General features: G+C 38.2%; 1 protein-coding gene across 1 annotated transcript in view; it reads left to right on the forward strand.

The window, feature by feature from the left end:
- Nucleotides 1-23: 23 nt before the first annotated feature.
- Nucleotides 24-26,802, forward strand: part of pdzrn4 (PDZ domain containing ring finger 4) — a 61,331-nt gene continuing 34,552 nt past the window's right edge. The window contains exon 1 of the mRNA XM_028043248.1: nt 24-91. The gene's annotated coding sequence lies outside the window, so the exon portion shown is untranslated. The remainder of the gene's footprint in view (nt 92-26,802) is intronic.

The raw sequence follows: 26,802 nt of genomic DNA on the forward strand, positions 1-26,802 counted from the left end.
TACCTCTTACCACACCTAACAACAGATGAGTCAGTCAGCAGCAGCTCTAACCCAGGTACCTGCATAACTCCTCCCTGTCCCAGTGAAAAAGGTGAGCAACACTGTGTTCAATCTATGTTTATTTTTCTTGTCTCTACTCTTTTTAAACAGAAATTCAAACGATCTTTATAAAATCTTCCTTTAGCACACTTAGCAGTGAGTGAATGAGATTAATTAAGAATATTCTCCTGGTTCTGATTGATTGTTTTTGGTCAGACTGGCGCATTTCTTTACACAGCAGTAGCAGCTCAGGGAGGAGGTGGGAGAGATTGATCTATTCACAGATGATCTGTTTCATAACAAACTATCACGACATGGTGACAGCTTTAACAAATGTGGAAAAAAACATATTTTTTAATAATATGCTGCAACTCAAAAAAAAAATGCAACTACATTGCATTTTTTTGACAAGTCTGGATTGCTTCATGTATCTTTTGCACGTTGCGTGGGACTGTTGCTGGTGGGAGACATTTCAATGAGCTAAAACTAATAAAAAAAATTAAGCAACCTATTTGCATGCAGTAAATAGGTTGCTTAAGTAGTAAGTAAATAGGTGCATGTGAATATTGTGCTAGTTATCAGTATTGGACCAACGAAAGCAAGGCAGATTCAAGCCTTTAAAACTGTTACGGTTTTGATTGGTCAGATAGACTCAAGAAATTGTAACAGCAGCTTCGAAGGGGGGGCCCCAATTTAATTTTTTGCCAAGATTACTGGCGGCAGCCCCTGCCTCCACACCTGAATGAAATAACAAATGGCCTGTTTCCAGACCTTTTGCAGAGCAGAATGACTGCTAATGAGGGAAATTAGCCATTTGATACAGGTGTGTTGGAGAAGGGACACGTGTAAAAGTTGTATTATAGTTGCTCTCCTGGAGTTGAGTATTCAAAATATAGTAACAAAGGAAAAGCAACTCGGCACTAATTAGCTGAACAACACACAGGTGAGTAGTGGTAAGATATTGTAAGAGAGAGGCTGAGGAAACCAGTAAAGACGGGAATATGTTTACAGATAATTTTTAAAAATCACCAAATTATGCAGTTCAGCAAAATTTTAAGAATGCTACATTTAGTGTGGAGTTTTTTGAAGATGTGTGAATTTGAAGAATTTTCAATAAAATAAAATAAAAATCATAAAATCTAGAAATGAAATGAAGTAGAAATTCAGTCACCAGATGGCAGTGTACCCACATGACATTAACCGTTGCCTCAGGTACATTTCATTCCAATCTCAGAAAAAAAATTTTCTCTACTTGAGCAGAGGCACGCCCATTTTATTGCAAGATAACACATTGTCACTTTTGTCTTTTTCTTTTTTTTTATGTACTCCTGCCATCTGGAAATCTTATCTTGCATTTCCAATTTTCCTTTTATTTTCAAAATGGCATGTCTGTAATATCTGCAGCTGCTCTTAGAAAAACATCTCTCTCTCTCTCTCTCTGAGTGGCTTTTATCTTTCCCACGTCTATTACCTGTTTCTTCCTCCTATTTTACCTCCTTCCTGATAAACAAATTACTCCGCCCGAGAAAAATCCCGCAAGCAGCAAAAAGAAAAATCAATCTTGCTATCATTTACAAACAACCACAGCAGTCACACAAAGGTGAGTCCTTCCACGGCAAGGGGGAGGTATTCTTCCTTCAGGGAAGTATATTAAACAACCCTGTTGTGATATCTCCTTTGGGTTTTATTAACATCCTCAGTCTGGTTCTTCTTTTGAATACATTGTTTGTTTGATGTAGAAAACAGCAATTTGTTTGCTTAGTATTTGTTTGCCTCTTCTTCACACTGAGTTTTCAATTCAAACCTAATTTTTGCACATTCCCTTCAGTATGGGACTGTGTACATTAACATATGAACATCACACTTATCTATCTCTAAGCTGGTGGTTATTTTTATGAGGCAAATGTTTGAGCACGACTTTCTTGACTATAAAAAGTAGACATTCAGCTCGAATTAGCAAATGCAGTGTACAATTGTAATTGAGCTCTGATCATAACTGTGGAAAAGTAAAATAAATCAGTACTCCGTCAGTCATTGTACTTTTGTAGGCAGCATTGATGTTTCAGGACAAAATAGACTGTTGAATTAGTCATTGGAGAAGTTTGGAGTTTTGCCAACCTTACTCATTTAAGTGAGTGGGATTTTAATGTACACAAAGAGAAAGGGGGACATTCCGATGTAGGATAAGAGCAGAAATATCTAGAAAAATTTGGGTTAATCGTAATCGAAACAATCGTTGTCGACGAACGGCGTCATTCAGTTCCTCCACTGCCATTGCTAAAACTACAGGCATAATTATAAAACAATGCAGAAAATTGATGTAATCGTTCACAACTTCTTCTGTTTTCTGATTGGCCTGGTCAAAAATTGATCGGAGACTTTCAGAGTCAACGGGAGAAAGATCGGACTGTGCTGGAAGCGAGAAAGTTTTTCAAGTAGAATTGCACAGGAAGGCAATGGGCAGGCTAGTATGAACCCATATCTATAATTTTGTTTTTTGCTAATCTATCACATTGTGCTTACTGCACCTTTTTAGAAAATCTCAGAAACAAACTGTTCATGCGATGGTGGCAAAGGACACCAGGTGCAGAAAAGCCCTGCAGTCCATATGTTGAGTAGAGTGGGGTATCAGTGATCCTGTGGACTTGTCTCTCTTTTATACGTCACTGAAATCTTGTCAAAGAATAGGCTAATGTGAACATGTTTCATCTAAACAGAATAATGGACTGTAATGAAACTGAAAATATTTCTTTACCGGGTGCAATAGGGACCCAGAACCGGGACTTGATAGAAACAGAGCACTAGAGAGGACACAGGAAGAACTTCGTCCTACACCGCTGGTTTTCTAACTACCATGTTTTAGCAGACACCAAAAATATTACCAAATACCAGTCTCAGATGTTTGATAGAGTAAATAAGCTCCCTTGTTGTGGTAGTATACACCCAGTTATTTACATATTAGATATCCTCCATTTGATCAGGTAGGCTCTGATTGCCACATTAAACCTGTGATGGTGGGAGCACAAAGATGGATTTTGTAATCAAGTTGAAGCCCTTATTGCTCAAAGTGTGCTTGCTTGTGGTTTCTATACCCTCGTCGCATAATTATCAAGTCCTTTTAGCCCCAGATTTCCTTACTCTGAATTAGCCCCATATCCACATGGTGCATCCTCTGTAGTTGAGCAAGATATAAATGTAAGTTAATAAACCACTACTTTTCATTAAACAGCAGCAGGTCTTTATAATAGTGCCAGGAAAAATGCAAAAACCAGGGCATATGCAAAGTAATCGGCATGAGCCATGAATCACATCTTTGCCCAGACCCCCCCAGCTAACTCACTAGATATCTCAAACCCAAGAAGCCCCAGAAGATTTGAGTCCCACAGAGCAGAGCAAGAAGTCTCTTCAGATGGCTCCTGGGGTTTGGAGGCACCCCCCACTAAATCTTCCTGACAAATCTTGCAGTGTGGTGCTGGGTTGTGTTAATAATGCTGCTAACCTGGTTAGCAGCCTTGAGGACCATGTTCTCTGGTTCCTTAGCTAGTTCTGTGACAGAAATAGGCTGAGGTGTCAGATAAGTAAGTAATTGCCTCTTCTGCAGAGAGTTTATGACCTGGTTTACTGTGTGAGGAATGGCAATTACAAATTGAATTATCTGGGTTTTGTCAGACCATTGCTTGGGTTTTCAGAATATTAACAATATAATTAGCATAAGCATTTTAGTCAGGTTATTTACTGACAGCAACACTGTTGGAAGATTGATTGTCAGTAACTTCCTGTACAATAAATAAATGTATGTGGTAAGTTGTATTTTTGAAGCTCCTGCTTTCCAGTTTAATCATATTTCTTTATTTCTGTTACAATAATAACATGCCTACAAATATGTCTTCCAAATATATTAATTGAACTGTTTTGTACCTTCACCTTTATTCGGATAAGCTGTGGCTTCAGCTGTTGAAAACTGATTATTCATTTGCTCTTTATATTGTTTTTTTTTAACCAGTCACTGACATATGATGAATCAAGACGTGCTTTACATGGTTTTTTTTTTTGTTGTTTTTTTTTAAATCCATATATGTAAAAATATGACACGAGTAGTTGACAATTGAATATTTTTCAGTAATCTTTGCCAGGTATTGTTCTCAAAGCCAAGGAAAATTTCTTGGGACTCATTTTCTTTGCTCGTTTTTGTCCTGCCCGTGATTGCTGTGGAACTGGAGTTTATCTTGGCAGCAAAGTGTGAAAGGAGGGGTAAACTGTGAACAGGTTGGCAGTCGATCACAGGCCTAACACAAGCACATAAGATGAAAGACTTTGCATGCAAAATGTGGAAGGAAACCAGAGTACTCGGTTTGTGCAAGCACAGGATTGTTATGCAAACTCCAGAAGACCACAGCTTAAATCAACAGCAGTAATATTTTGGATACAATTTTATGTTTGAGTCACCGTTTATCTCTAAATGAGCATTAGGTTCCAAAAAAAAAATAACTAAAATAGTTTCCTGTCAAAAGAGATGGCAGTGTAATAATGGTGAACATGAAAACCATTTGCAACTTAAGCTGAAATGTACTCCAACCACTCTAATATTAACATGTCAACAATCTCGCACCGTGTTATTTGCAAATGTTCTGCAATTTGAACCAACGTCACAATGGTGCTTCCAATATTCCATTGTTTGCTGAGTAGGTAAATTACAAATTTAACTAAGACAACCAAGAAAACTTGAAATCACAATCAATTTAGAATGTCCAGTTGTAAAAGGTCTTTTGTTTGATGGAAGTGAAAAAGCAGAGCTCTTCAAACAGAAAAATCTCATCTGCTGGCTCAAACTCTGAGATTCCAATATTTATCTGCCAGGCAGTAGGCCATGAAGTAAATGTACTCTGTTAGCTTGACAAAGGATGAATGTCAGGTCAGGAAGGAAAAATGTGAGCAATGGAAACACCTTGACCTCCAATTTACATAGTTTGTCTCTTCACAGAATGGCCTCTGTAGTAAGAATGCAGCCATTATAGCCAATGAGAGCATCTACATTGCCTCCGCCTGAGTGACTGCGCATGGCAGCGCTGTGTGCAGCATCTCCACATTGCTATCTATAAGCGCCAACGCCATTGTCCTCAGATAAAATGCATACGTCTTTGAGTCTGAGAGCATGTTGGAATCCTCTGATAATGAGAAAACAAATGGCGGAAGATAACATGCGTTTAAAAAGATTCCATATAAGGACATGGCTGTAGATTTTTCATTTCTAGGTCTATTTAGACTAACGGCAACACCAGCACATATTAGCAGTACTGCATTTACTAATAGTGTTAACTTCACAGTCATATTTTGGTAGATTTTTTATTTTATTTTCCCCACAAGGATGAGGTGACATCAAAGTAGACATCCAATTAAAGTTTAGCGGGAACTCAAGATGGCAGATTTCCCAAATATTCCCTTTATAGTTTCTTTTCTCCTATGACGGATCTATCATGACGAAAATGTCAACTTCAAAAGGTGAAAACGTCTTCATGAAAATCTGAAGTGGGAGCAGATGCACAGAAAGACTGAGACTCAGCGGTGTCTCTGTTAGGATGTGTGTCAGGTTTAGGCATCTGTACGTTCTTTGTCTCCACTTAAAAGCCGTCTCTGTAGTGTATTTAGCATTTTTATTCCCCGACAGCAACTCAGGAGAAACCCTTGTCAACACACAGTCAGAATATGTTGGAGTAAGCATTATCTCGGACTGTTGTCAGCGTGGATGTTGGATTGCATCAGGCATTGTTGGCTCAGGTTCAGTCTCGAATGATCTCTGGTTGTTGACGCACTCGTTATATTGAGAATCATTAGTGGAACTGCATTAGGTGAAAGTCTATCTTCTGTTTTCTTGCATCGCGCGCACTCGCTCGCATTAGCCGCTACTTTCCCCCCTTTAGTGAGAATTGTTGTCCTCTGTCAGCCGTAAAACTTTATCTCCACAGGAAAAGAGCAGTAAAAACGTCACTCCCTGTGAATGATGAGTCTCCTGTGCGGGCCCAAATGGCAGCAAACGTGTTGCATTGTCAGCTTCAACAATGGGTCCCCCTTCTTTATTTGTGCAGGTGACATCAGTTGTAAATGTCCATAATGCCCTGCTGGAGCTGATGGACTAAATGCACAGGACATGGCGCTGGTGTCTGAAAACCCCCAACAATTGAGGCAAAGCTGCCTGTTAAAATTCCAAAATTCTCCACTTACCTTGCTCTTCTGGACACCCAAGAAGTATGAATTGTGAGGTCATAGAAGGGCACGCTTTATGGGGGAAAAGCTTGTGCTTGGCATGTCAAGGTACTGCCAAGACAGCAAGAAAATACAAAGGAAGGGCTGCATTCAGGATCCAAATTTGAGCCGTTCTTTTGCTTTTTGGAGAGTTTTCTCGGTTGGGAATTTCAATTGAACTCTTGTTAGTCAGAATATGTTGGAGTAAGCAGTAAGGGTTAGAACTCAAGCAAAAGCGAGTGGGAGCAATGTTGACTGAAATACAGTACAGAACAAAAGTTTGGACACACCTTTTAATTCAATGAGTTTCCTTTATTTTCATGACTATTGACATTGTAGATTCACACTGAAGGCATCAAAACTATGAATAACACATGTGGAAATATGCACTAAACAAAAAAGTGTAAAACAACTGAAAATAGCCCTTATATTCTAGTTTCTTCAAAGTAGCAACCTTTAGCTGTGATTACTGCTTTGCACACACTCTGCATTTTCTTGATGAGCTTCAAGAGGTCGTCACCTGAAATGGTTTTCACTTCATAGGTCAACCTGCCCTGTCAGGTTAATAAGTGGGATTTCTTGCCTTATAAATAGTCGTGAAAATAAAGAAAACCCATTGAATTAGAAAGGTGTGTCCAAACTTTTGGTCTGTACTGTATATTAAGCACTATAACCTTTTTTTGTCTACTTCTAGAATGTAAATACATGGCTCTGAAAAATACTTGCACCCCCTTACAGATTTCGCTTGTATTTGCTTTTTTGTCACACGCAAGTTTGTAAATAGTGATTTCATTTAACCAACATAGTGTTGTGTGAAAAAGTCATCACCTCCATTTGTTAAATCATAACTTGACTGTGTGACCAGTGTATTTCACCATCCAAACTTAGTACATGCTTTCCTCTAGTTTTCTCCTGACTGTGGCTCTGATAAAATTCAAATATAAGTTGAAGTTTATGTGTAAGATTAAAGGGTAAACAATGTAAAATAAAATAAAAAAAAAAATGTTTATGTTTTAGTCTAGAGAGCATGTGGACACAGATCTTTTCAGAAACACATTTGTGTTCCAGAAGTACTTCCAATGTCTTGTAAATTTGTATTGACATCAACAATTGACAAAATACCACTCTAACTTAAGGTAATTCGCTCTACAGCGCTACTAAATCTAATAAGCACATTACTAAAATTAAGGTACATCATCGTGTACCTGCTCTCCAGTGATTACCCTCTTAAATACAAGTAAAAGCAATAAGTGACAGGCTTTGTGTGAGAATGAGTTAGTGGTATTCTTAATTGAGACGGGTGCATTTTTAATGACTCGTCCTGGCTCAAAGCAAGAGAGGCATCAAATTATGCAAAATAGGTGATAAATGCTAATGGCCATACAACTGCCTCTGGCGGCAACTCAAAGACAAAACTTAGCCGTTTTTAAATGTACTTTTGATTAATCTTTACTTCTGTATTTTCAAAGCAAAGTAGCTGTCTGTAGTTGAACTCAACAGAGTACAATCAACCAAAAAATGAGAATGTTTTAATCATCCTGTTTATCGGTTTTGTAACCTTATCAGCTTATAGCCCGTGCTAATATTTGCATCCTATGAAACATCTGCTTTCCATGTCGGGTCAGCGGTATTCATCTGGATGTTTCAGTTCTGCATGCTCCCCTCAGGGTTGCACCAAGACCAACACACCTGGAAAGAACCAAGTCGATTTCAAAAGGCGGGCACATTGTCGTTACATGGATGACTGGCCTGCCGAAAAACCCGACGACTGCTCATATGCAATGTAGAGGCAAACTTGCATAAACATACAGGCAGATGGATACATAAACAGAGATGAACATGGATTGTTTTCTTTTGCAGCCATCTGTCAATTGTCACAATCTCGAGGGAGGCTACAGACTGCGCCTTAGTTGGGTGCTAAAATGAACGACTTGGCAGATGTTTGGGAACTTGCTAAAAACCTATCCCGTCTCAACAAGAACCTGCCAACTTCATTTCCCATGGGGCAACACAGCAGTCTTGTCTTGTAGTAATGTCACTTAATTAATGACATCATGGCAAAATGAGTGGAAAAAACATCTGTGTTTGCCTGTGTTTGCCGTGTGATGCACGTTGGAAGACGTGCATCACAGAGAAAAAGTCAGGACACTGATGGCGTCTGGGAAAATATTGATGTTCGCTAAAGATGTTTTCACATTATAACCACAAACTTCAATGTAGTTTATTGGAAATTTATGAAATCGATCAATACAGAATTACAGAAATCACAAATGAATATGTACGCATATATTTGCCTTCTATCATTATTCCTATACACTTAAGTAGTTCCCAGTGCAACCAGATGATTGTAGACATTCCCTCCCTGGTTATAAAACATGTGAAGCTTTGGATATCTAACAGAGTACTGACCAATCCAAGCAATTTGGTACAACTGGAAACCTACCAATAGATGGAGTGAAGAAAGCATGACTAAGAGAGACAGCTAGAAAGCTTCTTTGGACTTGTTGGCAGAATTCAGGTGGAGAAAGTCAACAAAACAAGCATTGCTTATTGCCATGTCATTGTTGAAAGAAAGCCTTTCCGGTTTGTCTCAAGCCGTGCTGAGTACACAGCTGGCAACCCTAAACGTACCTCGAGATGTTTATCAGAATAGTTCAGATGAAAGCATATTCATGTGTTTAAAATGTCCCAAAATCCAGACTTCGATCCAGTTGAGGAACTATTTTCAAGACTTGAAAACTGATGTTCCCAGATGTACAGAGAACATCAGTTCTGAACTATTGAGCAAAGAACAAAGGTCAAAAACTTCCATCGCTATATGTATAAAGACTTAAAACATTAATAGAAGCAAAATATACATCCAGAAAGTGATGCATCATGGGGCTAAATACCGCACTCAGTAGATTTTGTAGTTTTTTGTGAAACCATGTACGATTGTCTTTCAACATAACACGAGTTGGTTTATTACATAAAATGTCAATGAAATACATTAAACGTTGTGATGTGACACAAACAACAAACAAAAAAATTTCAAGGAATATAAATATTTTCCATAATATTCCGTAATTTTATTTTTTTATTTGAGTAAAAGATTATCCAGTGATGTTTCTTCCACATTCATAAACAATGTTTCCAGTCACATATAAGACACGTCAACATCACCCCGTCAAAAAAAAAAAAAGACAGTTTAACAAGCTCCGTCGACGCATTTTGCGTTTGTGCGCAGTTCTTAGAATTCTCTATTAGCCATTTTACAGCCTGACCTCGATAAAGGATCATGAAAAATGATATAGGTTTGATTAATGTGACATGCACACGCAGCCGCTCAGCCTCAGCATATTGCAAGCAACACCTCCCAGACAATAGGCAACATGTTCGGTCAATCCTCGTTGCTCCCGCAGTCCCGTGTCAGCCACTGATGGATGGCGTAGTGAAGCTTCCATTGTTCGTGAACATTACGCAAATTAGCCGAGTCCAACAGCTCGCTCCCCGCTGATGTGACCAGAGCTCCCCTGTGAGAGTAGATTAGTTACTTACATCATGTGTTTGAAGGAATAAGCCTTTATAAAGCTATTTCTTTGCAGAGTGATGAAGTTTTACTGTTAGATTTTTCAGCTTAAATAAAAAAGACTAAAGATAAAAAGTTTCTTTTTCTACTTCAGTTCTTGGGTTTAAATGGAGGTTTGATTTAAAAAAAAAATTATGATTTAGTCAAAGATTCTCCAAAAGGATTGACTGTCATTTTGTTTCTTCTTTTTTTTTTATCACATCAAAACTTTAGCCTCTTTATACAAGTAAGCTAATCAGTTTCCATCTACCTCTGCTTGCACCAATATTCAGCCCAAACTGTTCACTTTAAAGGATATTGGGATCAATAACAAGTCGATTCCCAACAGTGAAAGCCCCACTTCAGGTCCACGTTTCCACAAGTGCATTTAAATGCACATCTGTTTGTTTGAGGGTTATGCGAGGATGAAAGGTGTTTCAGTCCATCACGAGTACAGATACGTAGAATTTTGTGAAACACTGCTGGGAACTAGAGATGAATATGTTGGAAAGCAACTCGTTCCACCTGTTAAATACCATGGAGGATCTGTGACGTGTTTTCTCTCTTCCAAAGGCACTTTTTAGAAAGCATGCCATCATTAGCTCTTTGAAATACAAGGAAATCTTGAATAAAATTCTCAAAGTGTGACTCATTTGTTCTTTAAACACATCTGGAGAAATTTTGTAAAGAAGAATATAGTCGAAAGTCCCTCTCTCTGTTTGTGTCAGGCTTGAGTTCCAGAAATCAGGTATAAGAACTGTCAGAAAGGGTGCAAATAAATATCTGTGCGAAATGTGATTTTCCCCACTGCCAAATAAATGTTTGATTCATTGACGATTTTCAGGGTGAGAGTACAATGCGGCAATAAAGTAGGAATTTACTTAAAAATTTTTTCTATGCTTTTCTCAGGGCTGACAATAATTGTTTGGTTAAATTCAACAATGCACTTTCATGAGGCTGCTGAATACAAAGAGCAACAACACAAGCAAATTTAGTCTCTTTGGTCTCCTGTTGGAGAGAGAGAGAGAGAGAAAAAAGGAAGGTCTTTCAGGTATTTATTTATTTAATTTCCAAAATTGTAACAGTGGTTTTCCTAAGACAGAAAAGCAGTTTTATTTTGGAAGTAATTTAATTTTCTTTTCTTTTTGATCAAGTCTTTCATAGCCCTTTTAAACGTAATAGTGGCATTTGCGTCCCTTCAGTAATTTAAGTTTTAGAGATTTTTTATTTGTTAATCTGTTCAGCATTCCTATTTATAACGTCCTCCACCAGGCAAATATATATTTTCATATATAAATACACCATATTTTGTGCAAACCCCTGTCAGATTTCTGTGGAGAGTAACGTTCTAATTTGACTAAGATTTCTGACTGAAAGCAACATTAATGTTTTGGAACCGCAGCTGTAGTCCAAACATGAATCTGTGGAGGGAAATAAAAGTTTCAGTTATGGCAAGGAGGCCTTATTTATTTAACTTGCAAAATAAAATTTATCACAACACATACATTTCCAAAAATATCAGTGGAAACATGTCTTGTAAAAAGCTTGTCAGTGATTACAAAATAGGTTGAGAACTGTGGTGCCAACAACGATTTTTTTTCAGATTAAGATTCTAGATTTTTTTTTCTTTCATGCTTTTTCTTAATCAAACTGAAAAAAATACAATGTCATGATTCATGTTTCTGGGCTGTTCTTGTCATGCCATGATTTTTTAATTTATTTTTTTTAAACCATTTTCCATTTCTCGCCTCATCCATTACTCTTGATTGCCTAATCACTTAATCTTGCTCACCTATGCCAGTGTAATGATCTTCACCTGTTCTGTTCAGGATATAAGCCTCTCCCAGTCACAGCACAAATGTCAGATTATTGATTATCAGAAGCTTCATGCAGATTAAGCCAAACCAAACCAATTTACTATGAACGTGACACTTTTTCTACTATCTGAACCCATGCTCTTTACCCGCTTCTGCCTGGTTATATATTTTTTGGACTCTGACCGAATAGTTTTGATCCTTTACTTTTGGCACTTCTGTCTGCCTGACTTATAAACTTGTCGAATAGTGGCGCTTGTGATTCTCTTGGAAAATTCTCCACCACATCTGCAAATACACCTGATATCCCCTTCTGAGCAAAACTGCCAATCTGTCATAAGCCGTCTTAATTTGGAAGAATAAAAATGTTGATCATCGGTTTTATTTCTGAGAAGGGTACTTGTTGCCAAATTTACCACCATGCCAATGCATACATAGAAGATAGGAGTCAGTACTGCATTCATAAAAAATGGACCAAAAAATTGGAGAAAAAAAACAAAAACAAACAGGTGGTGCTGACAAATGAAAGTGCATGTTTAGAATAAGTGTTGATAAATTTGAACACTTCCAGGCTCAAATACCTGCAATTGTCAAATTGGCATGTGGTGAAACAAAAACACGTCTGTTTTGATGCATAAGTTACTTACTATGTTCTTTGGGAAAAGATAAGAAAATATATCTAATAACCTAATTTTGAATTGGGTTCTTGTGGCATATTCTTCCCTTCTCTGGTGTTCCTTGTTCTGTGTGATCCAACATGAGCAAAGTCATTCTGAAGAAGCAGACAAGTCCAATCTACTGCCTCAAAAAGCCATTAACCTCTTTGAGCGGCTAGATCTTACCCATCGACTTCTGACTGTCCTTTTTGTCAGGTGCGATTTCGAAACCAATTTCCTTCCTTTTCCAAAAACTAGACTAGGCGGCTTCTCGATGTTCAACGTTCCAATCGGCACCAATGATTTAGGGGACCAAAGGGAAGAGATCTGTTTAAATAAGACAGAAAAGCTAAATAAATGCAAATTACAATAAGCTGGGCTTGTCTGACCTCCTGTGATGAGCAGCGAGTAGCTTTAATTCTGTGCTAAAGGTTAGAGCAGTGTTAATTGTAAATAGTGAAAGGCGTGACCCCCAATGCCAGAGAACATCAAAAGGTTAAAGGTCAGAGAACAAGGTCTTTGGGTTAATAAGGTCAGGCAGTGATACATTACTGTACTCCTAATGCAAATAACTTTAATGGAAACCAATGAGGGTTAAGTTTATTATTTCTTTTTTTTTTTTTTTTTGACTTGTGGATATCGTTTGTGTCTGAATCAATGACGCTCAAGTCTCTTTATTATTTTTTGTAATTATAAAATTACAAAAAACTGGTTACAAGCAGCAGCTGAAGTGAGCTACTTGTTTCTAATCACATTTCAAGTTACTTCAAGTTCATAAATTATGGTTTGTTAAATATACAGGAAAGCTTTGTGGTATGAAATTACGACAAAGCTGGGCATCACAACGTGGCGCGTGGCTGTAAATATGACCCCAATTTCATCAGAGACCAAAGTGCATCTATTATAATGATGACTCATTATGCTCATTAGCAGGAGTAATAAAAAAGAAAATATGGGACTCTTTCTTGTAACATGTTAGGAGAGACGTTTCAGGAACACAAGTATTTTATTATTAAATCTTTGAACAATTTGTCATATTAAAACCCTAAAACTCCATGTATTTTTATCAAGGTTGTCTGTGACATACCGTCACATAACGATGTATAATTGAAGAGGAAGGGAACAAATGGGTAGTTTTCAACATTTTGTATAAGTAGATATCTGAAATGTTTATATTCAGGATCCTAAAAAGACCAATAGTTTGATGAATCACCATTAGCTGCTATGACAGATGGAAGTTTTTAACGGTATTTTCCAACTTTGCACATTGTTGTTTTTTTGGGGTTTTTTGCATCAATTTTAAGCGTTTTAGTACATTTTTGTTTGGATTTAATTCTAAGTTTAGGTTTGCGATCATTTCAACACCTACATTTTCTATGATCTAAACACATGTTCAGTTTTTAGATTAGCCAAACCAATGGGGAAAAAAACTATGAAGAAGCTGTATGTTGCTGCAAGCTGCCACTTGTACTAACAAAGATGGCGGTGTTTAAAAGATGGAAAATACAACAAAATAACTTTATCGCGGCTTTCAGTGAGACACAGAACTCTTTTATGCATCTTATTTTGCTTAAATCAGCTTTATAATCTCTTTGTTCAGCTATTTTTTTTTAAAATGCCAAGATTCATATAAGAGGAAGATTGCATAGATTAGACAATCGGGAGCAAGAGGCTCAAAACTTTTCATCTGTCGCATACTCCATAACGAGCCTGAGATCTGAGCTTCTGCAAAAGATGGAAGGAACTGTCATCAGGAAGATATTTGCATAAATGCTAAAGAATAAAGCGGTGACCCCCTGACTGATGTAAGCGCCGGGTTCCGGTGCAGGCAGCAGCAAGAGAAAAGACTGCAATGAGATCCGGTTGATCAGACAACAAGACTTGCAATTATCTCTGCTGCAGCCCAATCAGACACACCGTGCCGAGGCAAAGAGGCCACGATCAATCTCCACTACTTCTAATGAGCAACATATTTTTCCTCCGCCATTGAAAAGATAATCAGTAGCCGAACAGACGGGTCAACAGGTCCTCGCTACAAAGATGTCTCAAAACAACAATTGGCACAAATCTTTATCAGGTGCGGCAGATTTGTCGCTGGAAGCCTTAAATTAGTCAAATAATTAACATTTCGTTTGGCGAAAAGAAGCCGTAACCTTCAGCGCTGTCAGTTTTACGTTTAATTTAAATTATGCACAAATGTGAGGTTGTGGAGAAAAAAAAAAAACAAAGTAGATTTTTATTTATTTTTTTTCCTTTTTTGTGAAGCAGCTACTGCTGAAAAGAACATGGAGTGCTTTCATAATGTGTAGTGCATGTTTGAGTTATTACCAAAGTAATAGATGAACTACATTTCTGGGGAAATCTCCAGACTTGAGCATGAATGCGTTATTTTTCAAATGAAGATGAAGGAAATGTACTCAAGAAAATTCATTAATTCAGTTTGAATCAATTTTCTTTTTTTTTTTTTTAGGTCTGCACAGAATTCCTAATGTCTTTCGGAGCACAAATTAACACTGTGCATAGTTTCAATATTTTAAACATTATAATAAACTATACAGAGAAAATGTATGACCAGTCAGCCTATTACTGAACAAAGTACGCTTTATGAATTCTTGAATAAAGCAGTATCACATTAGTTTGTGACTGATTTGATGATGGCATTGAAATCAGTTTCTTTTTTACACATCACTCTCTCTAATCTGATCTTTTATTGTTGTAATCTCTTTATTCCATTTGCATGCAAATTGTGACGTGTTGTTTTGTAGCGTCTTGAATTTGTGCCAGTCTAAACCCCACGATGTTTCTACGAATGATCGCAGGTGGAAGCTAATGAAACTCATGTTTTGCGTGAGTTCTCTTAATCTTTTCTGTTTCATCCATTCTTATCCTGTTATGGTTTAACAATGTAAAGTGACATTAGATGTCTTACACTTGTGTTTTTTTGTTCACTTGATTTATACAACAAAAAACAGCAGAAAGGGAAGGCATATTATGTTTTTATTTTTTGTGCTCATACATTGCTGTTCTTGAACTGTTTGCCATGCGAATTCATTCTTTTTTTTATGGAAGGACACCATTTTGTGGTCACGTTTCTTACATACAGTACAGACCAAAGGTTTGGACACACCTTTCTAATTCAATGGGTTTTCTTTATCTTCATGACTATTTATAAGGCAAGAAATCCCACTTATTAACCTGACAGGGCAGGTTGACCTATGAAGTGAAAACCATTTCAGGTGATGACCTCTTGAAGCTCATCAAAAAAATGCAGAGTGTGTGCAAAGCAGTAATCACAGCAAAAGGTTGCTACTTTGAAGAAACTAGAATATAAGGGGTATTTTCAGTTGTTTTACACTTTTTTGTTTAGTGCATATTTCCACATGTGTTATTCATAGTTTTGATGCCTTCAGTGTGAATCTACAATGTCAATAGTCATGAAAATAAAGGAAACTCATTGAATTAAAAGGTGTGTCCAAACTTTTGGTCTGTACTGTATATTATATGCACATTAAGATTAAGCTGTTGTAGCTGCAAGAAAACATGAAAAGCATTAGCGAGTTATGTTTCACAGGCAATATTCATGAGTAGTTAATGTGACTGTACAAGCAGTAGAACTGAAAACACAAGCGGTGATGCAGATTCTCTCATAAATGTGCCTCATACCTTTTTTTCCATCACAAACCGTTTCAGCCAAAACCTCTTTGCAAACAAATCTTATACATTATTGTGCAAAAACACTGGCGATGACTGTGCCATGCAACAATTTCAATCAAAGAATCATTTTTCTTTTAGGAAACTTCAGTGAATCTCATTCAGCACGCCCAAACTGAAGATTTCATTCATCCGTTTGCGTATCAAGTTTGACCTTCTGCCCACTCGCGCTTGCTAAAATGTTGGAACAAAGACGAATTTGTCTCTGCGTTGCATGAAGACAGTTTGATTGAGGAGCTTAATCTGCCGCCGGCAACCTTAAGTGTCGGTGAGAGCACCAAAACAAGAAAAACTGTGCTCATTCTTTTGCTACTATGGCGCTCCGGTCAGACCCACTCGACACAGCCGCTTTGTTATGTTTCTGGGGAGAAGGGAGCTCCCAGGTCAAATTAGACAGATATATATATATAATTTTTTTCTTTTTTCGTAGACGCAGCAGAAGATCCGTCTGAGCACGCTCTCACACACACTCACAGGTGTACACATCATTATAGCGTGGCTCCACCATATGAGGCTATTTCAGTGACAGATCTCTGCTTAGCGCTCCTCTGTCATCAGCTCTGTCATATTGCCTCGTTGCCATGACAACCCCAGCATGATTTTGAGAAAAGCAGGTTAAAAAAAGGGGGGGGGGTCTTATCCCGCCGCACCCTACTTCATCAGTTTCTGATTTTAAACACGTGGCACGCGAGGAGATAATGCAAGAGAGATAATTAAAATATATATATATATTATTATTATTATGAAATGAGGAAAGTCCAATAATTTCTGATGGGTGGATTTTGTCTTTTTAACAACCGGGAAACAATGCTGTAAAAAGCTCCTGACAGCAATATGGCTGTCTTTGTTGCCATGTACCAATAAAACAAAATCTACCGTCTGACCTTCTGTGCTTTTTTTTTTTCTTCCATTTTTTATTTTGTTCCCATGCAGTCCGGTTGTAAAAAAAGACATGGCTCTATATTGGCTCATAAATTACTGTCAAGGCTGATGCTAAAAGAAACAACTTTGCCAGGTAAAAAGTGAGCTTAAGACTGCGATCCACCATATGTGATAAATGTCAAAAGTAATGCACATGTATATAGAGCCTTACATGAATAAAAAAGTTCGATGTAATTTATTGGTACAAACCTGCATACAATAGTGTGTAATTATGAAATGAAAGAAAAGGAACGGGTGATTACATTTTTTCTGTTTGTCTTTTGTGTGAAGCATTTGACTTTCATGATACTATTAAAAAAATCAGATGCAAAAAAAATTACTTCAAAAGTCACATGCGTAGGAACTAGCCTGGGCATCGTCCTGAAAACGTTATAACTCTGTGAAGCATTGTGGTGGCAGCGTTATGCTGCTTTATCTCAGCACAGACTGGTAGAGACATAAAAAAAATTAGCTTAGTAACTCACAATCAATGTGTCAGTAGTAATAGTTTTTTTTAATTCAAAAAGGTCCAACTGATAACCCAGGTAGTCCCTGTTAAGGCGGAGAAATAAATATTAAGTACAAGCATCATCCGGAACAAGTAGACAATTGAAATTGGGAGTTAAGCTGGATTTTCCTCACATCCCAGGTGTTCATAGATGTGACAGATTACATTGTTGCACCTCTCAGAGCCATCAGTGACACATCAATATGTTAAAACCATACCATGAATGTGATGAAATTGTTTTCTGCAGACAGTGTTGGTGCGGTTGAGAAAGCGCGTGGCTCTGTACCTGTCCTGTCTCCTGTTGTGATTGTGTCTGTTTTGGTGGGGAGGATTTTTTGCAGGAGCTGTCCAGTGCTGAAAGGGACATAGAACGTTTGTTGAGGCCGTATTGAGAAGTTAACATAACGTTAATTCTTGCTTGGTGCATTTGATTGAGGTTCAAAAAGTGGCTTGTTGGCCTGCAGGCTGCTAGTTATAAGTAAAAGAAGGAACTTCCCTTTTCAGTGACTGCATCATCTTTATATATTGTGTTTAGGTGGCAGTTACTGCCTCTTCTAACTCATTGGCGATCCATTTAGGTTTAGTTGTATTTCATCTTTTACAAGGGTTCTTGGGGTGAGGGAATGAGGAAAAATATGGAGTGGGAGATTGATAGAAGGATCGGTGCTGCAACTGCAGTGATGCAGTACCAGTCTGCTGTGGTGAAGAGAGAGCTGTACCAATAGACAGAGTCGGTCCGTGCATCCAGGACCATCATTCTGACCACAGTGGCCCCTCAGGGATGCATTCTGAGCCTCCTACTTTCTGTCCTGCTGAGCCAAAGCTGAATAGCAACATATAAGTTCGTCTTTATCAAATTTTCAGACAACACCACTGATTACTCATTAACGATGAGTCAAGCTATATCGATGAGGTGAGCCAGATGGCCATGTGGCGCAGTGGCAACAATCTCTCTCCTAATTATGTGAAAGACAACAGAGATTCTTGTCGATTTCCAGAGAGCTGCAACCCAGCACCCAGCACTGGTCGCCAGCGGTGCTTCTGTGGAGAGAGTGAGCAGCATTGAGTTTCTGGGTGTGCATTTTACTGAGGATCTCACTTGGAGCATCGGCACCACACCACTGGCCAGAAAGCCTCAGCAAAGCCTCCACTTCCTCTGCAAACTAAGACGAGCCAGTCCACATCACGTCCACGTCCAAATATCAGTCATCAGGGATTAGGTTTCCATCATAGAAATCTACCTAAAACATCTCCTATTGGAATAATGATTAAAACGAAATCACAAGGTAAGACTTGTGATTCTGATGTTCTCATAGGAATTTTCAGTAATTTGATGTTAGTTGTAAATCTTAGCTGGTAATAAGTTAAACCCTAAACCTTTTTTAGTGTCTATGAATGGCAGCTTAACACATAACATTTGAGTGGAAATCTGAATCTCCTCTTTCAAAACTGTTGGTGCATAATGGGCCTTGGCTCGCTGAGCAGAAAGTCCTCAATTAGAATTGATTTCAGATTCAAATTAGATTTAAGGCCAGTGAATGAATGTTATCGATGGAAAAATGGCCATTCAGTTGAGGGTGGAGAAAAATACTTTGTGCTAGCTACCATTTATAACAAAAAAAGGAAAGAAAGGCCTGACCAACCAATGCTGATTAGCATTGGAAGAGTTGAGGTAATCTGATTCTTCTACCACTTTGACCTCTGTGGTCACAATGGACCTGTGTTCTGGCTTTTTGTAAATGCTACAACCTGGTTTTCTTCAATTTGCTATCTGTGAAATTAGCTTTATTTCAATAAAAAACATATTCTTTATGATGTAAAACATAACCAGGCTGCTTTATCCAACATTTAGTATGTTGTTGTCGATGGACTTTGGTTGAATTTTTATTTTGGTAGTGGTGTTGTTTAATTTGCATGTTTCTGGTTCTTAGTCCGATCCTTTGTCACATCTGTTGAGGTTAGATGTTTTTGTTTTGCTGTTTTTACCCTTGAATTTATTATCAAGTCAACACCGTACATTGCAGAATGAGCGAGTCAATTAAGCAATCAGTCACATGCGTTTATTGTGCAAAGAATATTTCAAATGGATACACAAGTATTCTATAAATATTATTGGATATAGAATATTTCAACCAGGCACTGTGAGAGCGCCTTAGACAGTGATAGTTTCTGAATCAATGCTACTTTTAGTTACAATGTCAGTGTGAACAGCAAGCAGCAAGGGATTTCTGTGAATTGAAGGTAGGGTGTCATCTCAGCATCTGCTCTTTTTGTGCCTATTCTGGCCAAAAGTCATTGTTTCCAGAGCTTTTTGCCTTTGGCCGCACCTCTGCTTGGCATTCAGACTCGAACAGCGACCCAACACACACGCATAAGGAGGATCACGGAGACAAAGGCCTCTTCCTTATCTGTCTGACAGACAACGGCTTGTCCTTCAGTCAGGATTAAACAGAAAAGGTGTCACCAGCAGCTGGAAGCAGGAAGTTGGACAGAACACGGCAGCAAGAACCACACTTTGAGTTCAGCGGTGTGTGACTAATCTTAAGTCTCCTGAACATACATTATTTTATCACCATGTGCGGGGAGCCAGATTAAGAACACATTAATTCCCAACAGGGAAGTCTTTTTAAACAGAGTCTGTGTGCTCAAAATACGAATACCCTTATTCTAGAGGAGAGTCTATGCGCATGGAAAGATGTTGAATCAGAGGAGAGTGAGCTTCTTTTGAAATACATTTTCCAATGAATCTTCTTAAGTACCCTAGTGATGGGCAAAATGATGAGAAAGCCTAAATGTATTGTATTTCCCACATGTTTAAGTTTCAGCTATGAAAATTTTGTTCAACGTTTTGAACAAAATTTTTATCTTTTTTTTTTAACCTTTATGAAACGAAAAGTTTGATGTTTATTTTAATTGCCGAAATCTGGTGTAACCCTAAGAAAGGACTTTATTTTATTTTTTTAAACTCAGGTTGAACTAGTGGTACAAATGAAAAAAGCTGAAGAGAAAAAAACAACATAGAGACTAGGAGTGTCTTTAATTTTCTTTTAAAATGACTCTCTTTGTGTATTGTTGGGTTTGGAATTTTGCCAAGCACTTTTCAAATTTTATAATGGACTGACCAGCGATCTGTATTACCTTTAGAGCTTGGAATATTGGTTTAAAACATAACCCTACATTAAACTTCTCCACAACTTTGTCTGATCTGGCCCTGTGGCCCTTCATAGAACACCCTTATTTACAGGTAACAGAGTAAAAGGGGCTCAGCTGAACTCCACTCCTTATCAATAAAAGCTGGGGGACAATAGTCAGAGGTGCTTCTCGACCTGTCTCTGAATATTCAGGTCAAGTCAGAGTATGAACACCCCTTCGCGTTCATGTGTGCATAGAGAAGATTGGCCTTGTGCCCCTCTGTAATCCTGTTAAGCACCTGAACAATAAGTGAACAGCTGGTTTGGCCTTCCTGCACTTTGGAGCATGAAGCTGAGGAGAGGATGCTGTGTGCTGCATTCAGATGAAGAAATAAGAATAGAAACCTTGGAGCATCAATACAATGGACTAATCTAATTATCTCCAGATTTATTTTCTACCCATCTACTGTGTCCCTCTGTCTATTTGTCTCCCTGTCTCCTGTATGTTTTCGTGCCTTTCTCCCTCGGGTCAACAATGGCTCTCCGCTGGTCATGTTACTGCATTTGTCCTCGCAGTTCAATACTGGCACAGATGTTGTGGAAAGTTTAAGGGGCCCGATTGTGCCATTAGTCCGGGAGTGAGGCCTGGAAGCAGCAGGGGAAGACTTCTCTAATCAGTTTTATTGGAGCCGTGCTATTGGGTTAACACAACGAGGTCAAGCCCAGAGCCCGGCGGCACTACAGCGTAAATGTGAGGTTGTGAGCACACGGGGTAGATCTATGTATGCTCAAACCCCAGGGCAAAAGGACAGATAGTTGTTTCTTTCTGTCTCCTCTTTCATTGGTTATTGGGTCTCATTTGGGTGACACATGAGCTCTGATTGGTGTAAATGTGCTCAGAATACAACCAAAGTATAACAAAGCAGCACGATCTCGTTTTTTGCGGGTGTGCACATGAGAACTCAAGAAAATTGTACCATAAATGAATGCGATGTTATCTTTGTCTAATTGTTTGATTTCTTTGTACATTACACATTTTTTAGTTTAAAATTTGTCCAATGTATGCGTCAGAAACTCAGTTTATTGGGGAATTTGTGTCAGACTCCTTCAGCACTTTAACATCTCACCAGTATTTATGTGATTTTGTTCCGATACTTGAGTTTAGGTAACTCTGAAATACTGGTTATTATCTCATTTTAGATGGGTGGACTAAATTTTGAGGTCTGGATCTCATTTTCTAAATACTTAAGATTTAAATTACATGTTCATATATTAAGATAAAAGGGAAATCTTGATGGAAAAATATAAAAACTGATTCAGGTTACAAGTGATATTTGGACACCATCAAAATTCTTAACTAAGAAATTAACCGCTGTCCCAAAAATATTACCCTTGTCACTTAAGTGGTCCAGCAGAGGGATTTGTAAACTTCTGCTGTGGCACCATGTGTTGTTATTTAGACCCTCAGCTGTAGCTCTAAATAACTTACTACCTACAGAGATAGGCAGCTCATCAAACCCTGAATGAGATTCAAAAGATCTGAAAAAGAATTGAGTGGGTGATATTTATCAGCTTAAAAAAAAGTGTATTTATATCTTTTTGAAAAGTCTGAGATTTAACAGTCATTCAAATTGGCATTTGGTAACAAGTCAGCTGTAAGTGGCAAAAAAGTCTCTGTGTTAAAGGTTAATTTAGAGTCTTTTTTTTTTCCTTTTATCCCCACTGTTCAATAGTCAAAGGGAAACTGCTTAAGGAGATCTGAACCTGTTTTCCACTGCTGGAGGACAAATCCATTCTTATGGATTACTTGACCCCGTCGTGAGGTCAGTTGTTCAGATGACAGTTTGACTCTTGGCTTCTCAAAAACACAGGATCCCAAATTCCCCCCAGTGATGTCCCACCTCTGGTTGTTTGTTGCTTCATATATTTATAAGAAGCCCTCCGTTTTGTGCTAAACGTTTGCCTTCCTTATCACATTGTTTCAAAAACCAGCATAAAATTCAACCATTTGTCTGTCTTAGCTTTTTCTTTTTTTAAACAGAACCATGTCTCGTTAAATAGCTGATTTTATTTGTTCTTTGCAAAATGACTTTATCAAAATAGTATTTGACTATCTCTGTGTGTGTACATGGCGCTCAGAGAGACCATACTTACGCTTCAATGTTGAGATAAATAACAGTGATTTCATCTTTTTTTCTTTTTTTTATACAACTGCACATTTGTTTTCACATTTAAAACAATTTGTTCCAAAATTCATCCCAGTTTAGCTGCTTTATCTTCTCTGTTTTGTGATTCGTCAGCCTTTTGTTTGCGCTGTGATTGTCTTCACTTTACAATTAACTGGCTGGGATCCCTCGTTCTTTTTATTTTGCGAAGTCAGACATTTTGCTTCAATGGTCAGAGTCAGAAGACAATGCAGTGGAGAAAAGACAATCATCATGAATGTTGGAACTCAGCATTGGCCTTCTGCAGAGTAATTAAACAATTATTAATAGTTAAAATGTAATTACCAGAACGTCAAAAAAAAGAAAGAAATCGGATTGGACGGTTGCTTTTCAATTACCATAATGTACCATTATTTCTCCTCGCCCTTTAGATTCATAATGTGAGTAGCACTCTAATTGTGTTTTCATGTAGACAAATGGTTTAGACAGTTAAATAATGAATGGGTTATGGCCGGTGAGAGGACTGCGTGTGTCACCCTTAGGCTCTTCCCACACCGCTGATTTTGAGATGCTTAGCTGTTTTGTATTGATCTTTCCATATTCGCAGTGATGTCAATAAGTTGGTGAAACAACAAACTTCATTACTTCAGGTAGTTGAGAGTTGGTTATATGTTTGACAGTTAAGACAGAAAACTAAAATATTGACAGGGCAATCCTTGATCAGGATTTCCTAACGTGTTCCCTGCCCTTTGCCACGATCCTGCGTGTGGCGTTCATGGAGAGGATCTCAGACGTAATCATGTCGAGGTAGGTGTCAGGTTTGAGAATCTCAAGGTCTGATGTTTTCATTTTGACGACTATATGTCGACTTTTGTCGAAAAAGGTAGCTTGCTCTCCAAAACTGGAGGTCTTTTGCTCAAACAGAAAAGTTCAAGAATCTTGTGATCATGAGCGACGTAAAGTGAATGGCTAGATGGCTTATTGCAGTCGATTGTAGAGGATAAAAAGCTGAGTTGATAAGCTCTTTATAAATTCTTGTGATTTCTTGGTTTATCTTTGTTAACCATCACCAAAAGAAATGAATCCTGACTAAAACTGTCTCAAATTGGCTTCTTTCCTGGAACTCTACCTTGGAAATAGGATCCATCATCATCCATCATCCACTCTATCATTCAGGAGGAAGCCTGGAGTAAATCCAGTGCTGCTCCTTGGCTTTAAAAGGAGTCAGTCAAGGTGGTTATCTGATCAGGATACCACCTGGAAGTCTTTGGAGAATATCATCTCTACTGCCTGGATATTGAGTTAGCAGCATATCACGACAGTCATGAATGAGACTCTCATACAGCAACTGAAACTCAGTCAGAGGCGTTTTCAGATCTGTTGCAGGGATCCTTCCTGCCACAACAACTCTTTGAGGATACTTGGATGATATTACGGCATAAATAAAGTAGTTTTGAATGGAGCAGAACTCTTTTCTGTCTAGGTTGGATAATTGATATGTCTTTACAGTGTCTCAGTTTTCTGTTTACAAAATGTGCTTAGAGCTAGCCTCGTTGGAGACACAGACTTTTCACAGGTCACTGGTTTTCTAGAAGGCTTTTTACAAATGGAATGAAGACATTATCAGATTTGCTATTGGGATCCTTTGAACATCACCCCAAAGTTCAGTCAGCCTAACCTCTTTAATTTCTTCATAAACTGGACACGCGTCTGTATGATTCAGAGCTCACAAAACTGAGCTAAGTGGCACATTTTCCATCATTGTCAAACACACAGCACATTATGCTAATGTGGTGGTAAAGGCTTCCTTTGAAGTGACACACTTTCCAACACTAACAAGCTATTTTTGGTTAACCTTTGACAGACCAGCAGATCCAAACGACAGACTTCACCATGAAATATAAAATAGTTGGTGCAAATAGTTGAAACCGCCTTACCCTCTTCGCCCCAAAAGTTAACTACCTGTCAGAGAATTTATTGAGCACGAGACCTTACATGTATGACACCACTTTGCTGTCGTTATTGCCAGTCCTGCTCCGAGACATCAAAGATGAAGTGCCTTTTTTTTTTTTTTGGTACCCCGCAATTTCTCTTCGACAGGTTCCAAATTCCACGGCTGTCAAAGTTACACAAGTCAATTCAAAATGTTAAGGGAGCACAAGCCTGTCCAGTGTCTCGTTTACGCCTGAGTAAGAAGGCAGGATGATGAAATTTGAGAGGGAGCCCATTTCAGGGTATGATGAAAAGAGACTGACACGAACAACAAAAAAGGTCTACCATGATGATGTCACCTTTTCTAAAGATTTATGCGATTCCTTGTTTGTATGTTTTCTTTTATTTTTATTTTGACATTTTAAAATAAAAAATTACCTTTGGTATATCTCTTATAACTGACATTTGCTTTTTAATGTCTGCGCTGATATCCTACCTGGTGTCAAACTTTTGTGACAACACCTTTACCCACAGTATGTTAGTGAAAATATTCTTCGTGGTTAGTACATCCAGAGAGAAAGAAGCCTTTAGATTTTTTACATGATTCCATGCATATTACCTCTTCCATAAACAGCTTTAGAGGTTCACCTAATTGCAACGGCTAAACAATAAGACAATATATCAAGACCCTATGAAAGTGCAGTCTGTTCATATTGGTAATCCATTTCCACATTCCAAACTGCACCACTTTCAAGAAAGTAACATTGAGCAGAAGATCCAATGAAAAAAAACAAACTCTGAGATTAGTTGGTGACGTCAACTGTTTAGCAAAGGTCAGTGAAAAGAGCAGTGACCTCATCACCGTGCGCCTTGGCTTGAGAGTGCGTTTAGACAAAGGGTCGGGTTTTATCTGGGAACCTATATCTGGATCTGCCTGGACACCCTTGACTGCTCCTTTATAGGCCTTATTCCTGTTTAGGTGGCGATAAGAAGGATGGTGCATCTTTGCTCTCTGCTCATTAGCCATTGCAACGATTTGTCTTGGAGACGCAGTTTGCCTGCTTCCAGAGCTAAAGTAGTTCTCCAGTGCACAGCGGTCATTTCATGTAAAGATAAATAAGGGTAAACTGTTGACTGTACTTACAATGTTTTGCATTTCTTTTTTACGTTACCATGTTTGTATAAAAGCCAACAAGATGCTAAAACTGTTCTTTGTTGCATCCTATCACACAGCCTGGGTTCACAGTATATGGAAGATGATGATGATGATTATCCCTCATATGACCAGAGGTCATATAGCCCTACTGGATTGACTTTAGATTTTTTTAGTTGAAGAATTATTTAAAAATGTGCAAATTTTCTCAACCAGCTTCTGTATATTGCAGTTATCATCTTGTGTCTTTGACTATCCAACAACGGCTTGAAGGGCAAACAACAACAACACAAATCTGATGAGATGATAATAGAAGGGGTAAAAATGACTTGGGTAAAAAATAGTTTAAGAAAAACCAGAATGTTTTAATGGAAACATTTTGCATAAACAATGGATTTTCTGATGATAAATTACATGGATTACAATTTGTGAAGCAGACAAGTTGATTTGGAAATGCACTGACCCTCAATAGGGTGCCAGTTTGTTAAGCTCCCAAGATACTCTGCTCAGACAACAACTTACGGTTATTTCCAGAATATTTTGAGTTTTAAGCTAAACAGTAGTTAAAAATAAGAATACATGCCTATTTAAATATCTTATACTTGCAAATAATTTTACACGCAGTCAGGGATTTTTCAGCTTATTAGTAGCACATTTGGTGCTTGGGTGCAGATTTCTTAGTTGTAAGCGTAAAAAGAACCGGGATTTGATAAATGCCATCACTGCCATTTTAATTAATCATAGCTGCAATTCTATATCATCCATCCTCCTTCCTCCTCCTCTTCATTCGGTCTCCCCCTACTCTGAAGAGATGAACCAGCAGTGCTGGAAGCTAATTTGAAGCCAATCAATATTAGTCTGTGTTTCTTCCTGTGTGTCAGCCCGGTTCGGTGCCCTTGTCTAACTGCGGGCGGAGAGAGGAAGCATATGCCGGAGGAAGCATCGCGCGCTGACTGTAAATCTATGGCAGCCACTGAACACCACT

This window comes from Xiphophorus couchianus, chromosome 17 (assembly GCF_001444195.1).
Source record: "Xiphophorus couchianus chromosome 17, X_couchianus-1.0, whole genome shotgun sequence".
Classification (NCBI taxonomy): domain Eukaryota; kingdom Metazoa; phylum Chordata; class Actinopteri; order Cyprinodontiformes; family Poeciliidae; genus Xiphophorus; species Xiphophorus couchianus.